The 8864-nt window shown below is 37.2% G+C and overlaps 1 non-coding gene across 1 annotated transcript; it reads left to right on the top strand.

The window, feature by feature from the left end:
- Window positions 1-8119: 8119 nt before the first annotated feature.
- LOC142168453 (small nucleolar RNA R71) lies at window positions 8120-8226 on the top strand. The gene has a single exon (XR_012698315.1). It is a non-coding gene; the product is annotated as a small nucleolar RNA R71 (small nucleolar RNA).
- The last annotated feature ends 638 nt before the right edge of the window (window positions 8227-8864 follow it).

Below are 8864 nucleotides of genomic sequence, written 5' to 3'. Positions count from 1 at the left end.
ACGAGAAGCTTCAAAAGGAGAAACAATGCTGAAATACACACAATAATCGGTCGAGTCGTTACAGAAACCCCAACAACATCTCATGCGACTTGCGAAAAAATGCTATAAGGAACAAGCACATACCATTCAAAATAAAACTCTTGACTAAAAACCACATTAGCTAAACTATCAATTGCCGAATCAGTCTCCTTGTACATAAATATGAAATAGCAACCACCAGTTCCTAGATAACAAGCGACGAATGCGGTTGAAAACATCACCAATCTGATGAGGCCCAGCCCCTTTAGACCAAAACACATGACACTACAAGAATTTTTGCTTTTAACGATCATTCTTTAACGAAGGGACGTGAATTTGGTCGTTATAGGTGTATCAATAGCGATCATATTTTTTTGGCCGTTAAAGTTATTTTTTACTTTAATACTAACAAAAGGATACTACTCGGTCCTTAAAAGTCATAAATTCGGTTGTTAGAAATAAAAAATAAAAACTTAACGCTAACTTTTCCGAATTTTTTCCCCAACTCACGATCAGCCCACCCACGTCACTTTTCCCTCTTTTTTTGCCCAACCCATAATTTTTCAGACCCACTTTTATTTCTATTTTATCATAGGATTACTTACAACTAGGGTATACGTGAAATTGGACAATTGAACTCTCTAAAGCATCAAACCTTGTGTTCCTATCTACAACCTAGTATTTCATTCTCCTTCTTATCAAGGTAAGCTCTAAACTTGCAGTACTATTTGTGAAATTGGGTACTTTTTTTTTATATTCCAATTATCTCTCTATTTTTATATTGTTTCTTCTTATAATTACGTGTTCTACAATTTTATAATTACAAGTAGATTTTAAGAACATTGGCCCTAAAAGCTTTAATTATCATATTTGATTTGGCCAAAGAGAAAAAAGGTATGATGGGGTTATAAAATTTTTATTATGTTATTGTCTATTTCAGTTCAATAAGAATTAGTATTAAAAGGAATGCTTGATATCTTCTGAGATAAAGGTGCAATTTACTCCATTTTTTAATAAGAAATGTCGCAAGTCTTGTGAAGAACAGGCGCCTAAAGTAGAAAAGAGGAAAGTAACTTACATTGCTGATGAATGTGTACGATTTGATTTTTTTATTGAATATTGCTTGTTATATGTCAACTATGTGTATTCTCTTGTAGAACAAATTATTTTTGAATTAGGTTTGATTTTGAAGGAAAACTTTGTGAACAAATTATACAACTTTGTGATTGTATTATAAAACTTTTCTGGTGATATAAGAATTCTCTAACTTTCTCTGTGATTGTATTAATTAGAGGCAAAAGAAAACCATTTTTTAGGTTTAGCATTCTCAGTTCCATTCTATACTTATAATTCTGCTAATTGGAGTTTGGTTTGACCTTATTTGTGTTGCTTTAAGTACTATATCATGAGTTAGACTCCATGCTTAGAGTCCCTTAAATTTAAGAATCATGTTAACAGAGAACTTGAAGTAAGCGATGACTTCATTTGCGTGCTATGTGCTATCAGATATTGAAACAATTAGAAAATCAAATCTTATGCCTAGGTATTATGTCCTGCGATGTCTGATTTAAGGACTCTTTTTATTAATAAATAAGTTCATGAATTATGTTTAAGAATCTGGAATTGCATCTGATTGTCTCACATGATTTTATCACTTCATGTACATACGTGTAATGACTCAGCTGGTTGTTTTGAATATCTTAGCCTCGTTCTCCTATTTATTGCCTCCTCTATGTTGTATGGTGGTTATGTGACTTGTCGGGGGCATTTGGTTAGGGTTCGGGTGAGTTTCAGAGTGAAATGGGACACTTAGTCGCAAGGTTAGAAGTTTGAGTTGGAAGAGTTGACCGTAGTTTGACTTTTGTGTAGACGATTTTGGAATAGAGTTTTGATGGTTCCAATAGCTTTGTATGGTGATTTTGGACTTAGGATTGTGTCCGAATATTGATTTGGAGGTCTGTATGTCGTTTTGGTTTGAATTGACGAAAGTTAGAAAATTGAAGGTTTGGAAGGTTGAGAAGTTTGACTGGGAGTCGACTTTATTGATACCGGGGTCGAATTCTAATTCCGAAAGTTGGAGTAGTTCCGTTGTGTCAATTATGACTTGTGTGCAAAATTTGAGATCAATCAGAGTTTTTTTGGTATGATTCGGCGTTAGTTTTGGAAGTCGGATGTTCATAGTTTAATAGGCTTGAATTGGATTATGATTCATAGAATCGTGTCATGCCCCGACCTCGGGGAGCGTAACCGGTACTCAACCGAAATACCCCGGTCGAGCAAGCCTGCACAACGCCGTCTACCCAACTCACCCAAGAATAAAGAAAAGATAAATTTCATTAATTAGACAATAATAAAGTCACGCGAACAACACCATTTCATTACCTATTGTTATTCCATTTATAAGTCACAAAATACATTACACATTCATAGTTTGAAGTGGAACATGTGATACAAATACAACATTTTTAGTTTGACTTTCCCAACACAAATATACAAGTCACACCATGTCTACGGAGCCTCTAACAGAAATCGAAGAGTGTTATGATAGTGCCGGCGACAAGGCCCCGGCTATACCTCAAAATGCTATGTACAAAGGACAAAAGTTTCAGGACCCCGAAATGAAGTAGGGCTCACCAAGTCAACTGAGGAGAGGGTGTACTGCTATCACTGCTCAATGCCACCAGCTGTGAAACCACCTGCATCCATTAAAGATGCAGCGCTCCCGGCAAAAGGGACGTTAGTACATATGGAATAGTACCAGTATAAAAACTAAACACCTCCTCAATAGAATGAGTAACAGTACAATGATAAAGAGACATGAAATCAATGAGGGCCTCATCAATATTAAAGTACCAAGTTAGGAGAAAGAATAAATTTCAAACAAGTTCAATATTTTAAGTTGGGAGATCTTTAGTACCGATAAGCCACCGTGCTTTTAGCACGGAGTCCGATCTCAGTCCGATCAGCTAAATCATCTCACCCCGAGATGTCCACTCATATAACTATCATGTGTGTGGCATGGAATCCGATCTCAGACTGATCGGCTAAGCCGTCTCACCATAATGCCGTGTTGGTCGATGTCACCTAACATTTCGCTAGCAATCATCTCATCCCATTTAAGGGGAATTATCTCAACAGATCAATCTCGTCCCATAATCAGGAAAAACGCTCACCACCTCACATGGGGATTTTACCCCTCACTCACTCCTACACCGGCACATGTAGTTTTGGGGTTAGGTCATTTCAACCTACCCTTCTCGGTACCTAAATGATACTCTCAAGGCATTTATTATTTAAAGAATTTACAGCTCATTTCATTGGACTAGTGGCCTCTATTGTAATATCATTCTCGGCACGTTGGACGTGTTTCATATCTCACGCTCACTTCTTTTGCTTTCAAACAACATCAAGGATTATCAACGACAATGCATTTCTATTCAAGACCTTAAGTACACGTGTGGGAAAATAAGAGTCTTAGGCACAATGATATTTCTTACTGATGGTAGGCACAATGATATTGCACTCTAATTCACTGCACTTTATTTGTGTTTGAGCTTTAATTGGTAGTATTTTGCACTTATTGTGTGTTTTATGCCTTAGAGGAGTGATTCCGAGTGATGTAGATATTATGTAGCTAATTTGGAGCTTTGAAGTCAGAGTAAAAGCCCAAAAGATTAACACGGGATCTCGTTCGGGGTCGAGAACCAAGTCTAGACGTCAAAAAGCAAGCAAAAATCTGTACTCTAAGAAAACTCCATAATCGCGGCGCATGTTGTGCCGCAGCTGCTCAATGCCCCACATTCTCTGGATTGTGATGAGGTCCACAATATGTACTCTATGGATTTCCCAATAATGCCCCGCTTGGCGCGTTGCCCCCATGCGGCATGCCTATGTAATATTTTAAGAGCCAATGTCCTATTTCGGCTAGAAGAAGGTGGATTCGTCTGGACCCGACCCTACTTGTTATAAATACATGGAAAAACATTATTTCCTAGACTATTGACATACTTTTGACCCAAGGAACCTAAGGTTGAGTTGGAAGAACACAAGCACAAGTATTTCATCATTCCTTCCTCACTCAAGACCCGAGTTTGGATTGAATATATGTTTTCCTATACTTTAATTTTATTTATGATGAATTGCTCAATATCTATATAGTAGTTCCATTTAGGGTTTGATGGATTTGGTGTATTGATGATTGTTTGTGGATTATAACTCTAGTTTTATGTATTGAATCATTTTTGGATGAATTAATTATTGCATCTATATTCACTAGTTCATGTAATCGAGAGAGGCATAACTTGTGATATCTTTGCATTACATTGTTGGTTGAGTTCATAGATTATTCTAAGTAATCAAAAGAGGCTAGTTGAATCATTAATTAAACCTATTTAGGAGAATAATCGAAAGAGGTTTTCCTAAAGACCAATCCACTATGCATTCTTGTATATTTTCACGTGCTTAAATTGGTTCATCTTGTGAAGTTAAGACTTAATCGAGGGAGGAGTTTTTGCTGAACGTTTGAACAAATAATTGAGTAAATTTGACAGATTCACTTGAACATTAGAAGTGAATTATCTAGAGTTAGATCCCGAACAATTATCTTACACCTATCCTATCAAAACCCTATCTTCTCCCATTGATAACCTTCTTTTCTTATTCCTTGTTTAGATTGTCATTAGTCAATAGCTTTAGATTCTTAGTTAATTTTAGTTAGACATCTTATAATTTTCAACTGTTGATCATCTTGGATAGCAACTAAGCCAGAAACTATGAGAATACTGTTTGAATCAAATCCATGTGGATACGATATTATACTATACTATATTTGATTAAAAGGTATTCATAATCTCCTCGAAATCCATTAGATGTGTATTTGTATCTTCGTTCATCTTCCCTAAATTATGTTCCCTAGTAAATTAGAGTGCAATAAGTGACTAAAATACGAGATTATAGCCTACCATCAACACCCCACACTTAAACCATTTCTCGTCATTGAGCAATTAAACTACACTTCATATAGACACGACCTTTTTCAACAACTCTAATAACTCATCACACCAATAATATTTAAAACTGACTAAGCACAATATTGTAATATCCTTGCCTCAAGATTTGAATCAAAAGCACCACGCATTTTTCACAACCCGCTCACTTACCTTAACATAGAGGTCAACGCCATTACCTTTCCTTCATGAATCAAGTGCCTTTACACAACAATAGAGAGTAGTTCCACACACTATAAATTTGAGAACAATGAGTAACTCAAGATAGAAAGAATTCACTCACTCTTAGAAATAACATTCATATGCCACAAACGACGTCCATAGGCTTGCCCGTAGTGTACTACTCTACAAGGATAAAGTAGGACTATAATTGGTTGTAACGTAGGCTATGGGATGGGTATGATACATTTAGATATAAGAGTGACTACATCTCCCTAAACACTTTAATACATAAAATTAACCATTTAAAACCCCACACTTATGTCAACCCATAACTCCACCTTCACATCAATATACATTAACTCCCTACTTCTTTAAGCACAATTACATCAAGTTACCACTTCAACTTTTACAAAGTTCATTACAAATTCAAGTGCTTCGATAGGTATAAGATTCAAATAGATGGTCAAGTCAAACAATTTGGTAGAGCTTGTATTGTGGTTGCCGAAAAAATAGGATTACAGGCTCAAAGGAGTTAACTAAGATATATAACAATTAGGTGGATAAACATATCATTGGCTCGACAAAGAAACGCCTATATCACTTTCAAGACTGAATAAAACTACTATTTCGCTTTGCAAACACACGGGACAAGTTCTAGACATCAAATGCAATGAACAGAATAACACAAAACCTCCCACACACATGGAATATAACTCACTGAGGATTGGACTATCACGACACTCTAGTCAAAGCAATTAAGCAGAGTTAAGATCAAACAATTTAAGGTACTTAAACATGATTCAAAAACTGAGCCTAAGCGTAACAACTAAAGCACTTACTATTCTCAAAGCATAATAAAGTTAAGAGATATTGCTTTTAACTCAATCATAGCACAAGGTTTCCTACTCCTAAAAAAACTAACTACATCCGGTTAAAAAAAAACCCGTGGAAAAGAACCGCAGCACAAAGAAAACCAAGGGGGAATTATTATTCTACCTACAAACGAAAGTCTTTTGGTCTTTTTCTTTCAACTTTAATCCCTCAAGAAACTTGTTGATGATATCCACCGTCAGGAAAAATCGAAAAAATATAAAAGTTTTATGTTTTATTTTTCTATCTCTAACTACTAAAACTAACTAATAGAAAACTCATATACATACATACATATAAATATCCCCTACCCCACACTTTAAGTTGTGGTATGTCCCCTTGACACAAAATTAAAAAGTATAAGATAGAGGAAACTTCCCTGAATATCTTGTCGGGGTCTGAGTCGAAGTCGGGCTCCATTCCTCCTCTTCGAACTAATGGGCACATCCATGCAGACAGATTATTCTCAGCCTTCTTGGGGTACACCTCCACACCTATCTTTCTCACTCACCGCATCCTTCTCTTTTGATCCCACTCTAAGCATGAGTTTTCTCTCGTGTATATCGAATATCGCTCTACCCATTTCTAAGAATGGTCTTCCTAGGATAAGGGGGACCTCCTTGTTTTCCTCCATTTTCACCACTATAAAATCCACATGAAACGCAAACTTATCCACCGAACTAACACATCTTCCACTATCCCCTCCGGTATTAAAATCGTTTAGTCTACCAGCTGCAAAGATATGGGTTCAGACCTTATCTCTCCAATCTCCTTCTCAAGTTTCCTATAAATAGATGGAGGAATTAAATTAATTGAGGCACCAGAATCACATAAATACTTATCAAAATGAATAGTTCCTACAGAGCAAGGTATAATAAAACTCCCTGGATCTTCACACTTTTATGGGAGTTTTTTTTTCAATATCGCACTGCAATGCTCTGTGAGCTTGACCACTGAGGTCTATTCTATCTTCCTCTTCTTTGTAAGAATTTCCTTCAAAAATTTGGCATAAGCAGGCATTTGTGAGAGCACTTATGTGAATGGTAAGTTTACATGAACCTGTTCCAGCACATCCAGAAATCTCCCAAACTGCTTGTCCAGCTTTTCTCTATATAGCTTTTGGGGTAAGGTAAAGTAAGCATATGCTCACTCTCATCATGTTCCTCCCTTCTCGAAGTTTCTCCCTTCTTCTTTTTCTTAGCTTTCATTTGGCCCTTCTTCTTTTTATCAATATCATTCTTCAGCTGCTCCCCACTTTCTTTTTCAAGTTTCACATCATTTTGGATCGGGGTGGGATCTTTCAACACTTGCCCACTTCTCAGAGTTACAACATTCATTGTTTCTTTGGGATTTCTCTCAGTATCAGCGGAGAGAGTTAATGGAATCCTCTCAGATAATGTTATTGCAAGTTGCCCTACATGTATCTCCAGGTTTCGAAATGATGTGCCCAATTCTTATATAGCTGCTCGATGGGCGTCCAACCTCTCATCTGTCTTGATAATGAAGGCCTTTCGTTAGATCTTCTAGACTAGGCTGAATGGGCTGTTGAGGCTGAAATTGCTGCCTCTGCTAATTTTTGTATGCTGGAGATCCTTGCCCCAGGGGTCTAAAGTAGTTCGTTGCCATGCATTCGCGGTACCCCTAGGTGAACTCCATGAAAAACTGGGGTGCCTCTGACCCATTGCATTAAAATTGTAGTTTCCCACAGCATTCACTTCCTCAGTTGAGGCTTGACACTCATGAGTATGGTGTTCTTTTCCACATATATCACAAGCTGCATGAGGCTCATTTTGTATCGAGGCTAAGGTCGGCTTTCGTATTTCCTTAGCCATAGCATCAAGTTTTACTTGCATAGATGTAGTAGCATCAACTAAATGAACACCAATCGATCTTCTTCTTTCAGCACTCTTAGAGGGCCACTGATTAGTATCTTCAGATAACTCTTCAAGAATTGTAAATCTGGAGTCTTCTTCATCAAGGGGACTCCAACTGTATTGCTCAATGTTGTACGTGAGGCCGGTGTCAATCTATCCCAAAAGTCCTGAAATTGAATCCAGAGTTCAATTCCACTATGTTGACACTTTCTAACAATCTCATTGAACATCTCCCATGCTTCAAAAACAGTTTCAGTCTCTTTCTGGCAGAAGTTATGGATTTCTTTTCTAAACTTGCCCGTTTTAGCTGATGAGAAATCTTTATCAAGAAATTTTCTGGTCATCTTCTCCCATGTTCTAGTTGATCCCGTAGGTAAGCTTTACAGCCATTGTTTTGCATCATCTTTGAGTGTGAAGGGGAATGTCCTTAAGTACACTGCACTCGTGACACACCATTGTATTGAAAGGTGTTCATAATCTCCTCGAAGTCCATCAGATGTGTATTTGGATCTTCATTCATCTTCCCTATGAAGACACATCAACTCTGAAGGGTTTGAAGCAACCCTTGCTTCAATTAGAAATTGTTAGCTACAATTGGACATGGTCTAACACTTGATAAGCCTTGATTGTAGACCGGTCTATCATAATCGTCCAGTGATCTCCCAAGCATGTGAGCTATATTTTTTAACTGGTCTGCATCCAAGGGTTTATTGTGAGCAATTATCTGACCCCACTCTTCTTCATATACAATCTGTGTATCTCTAATAGTTGTTTCCTCAGCATCCCATACAACTTTTTTCGTTGTTGGTCTGCCTCTTTCACAGCCAAATCTACATTATCATCACCGTTTCCATCCATAGTTTCTTTAGTTGAGGATTTCCCAACCTTTTCTGATGTCTTGGTGAGATCTCTTTCCTTCCTCAGTTGTCGCATT

This window comes from Nicotiana tabacum, chromosome 13 (genome assembly GCF_000715075.1).
Source record: "Nicotiana tabacum cultivar K326 chromosome 13, ASM71507v2, whole genome shotgun sequence".
Classification (NCBI taxonomy): Eukaryota; Viridiplantae; Streptophyta; class Magnoliopsida; order Solanales; family Solanaceae; genus Nicotiana; species Nicotiana tabacum.
The sequence above is the reverse complement of the archived record's forward strand: the minus strand, read 5'-3'. Positions and strand labels throughout refer to the sequence as shown.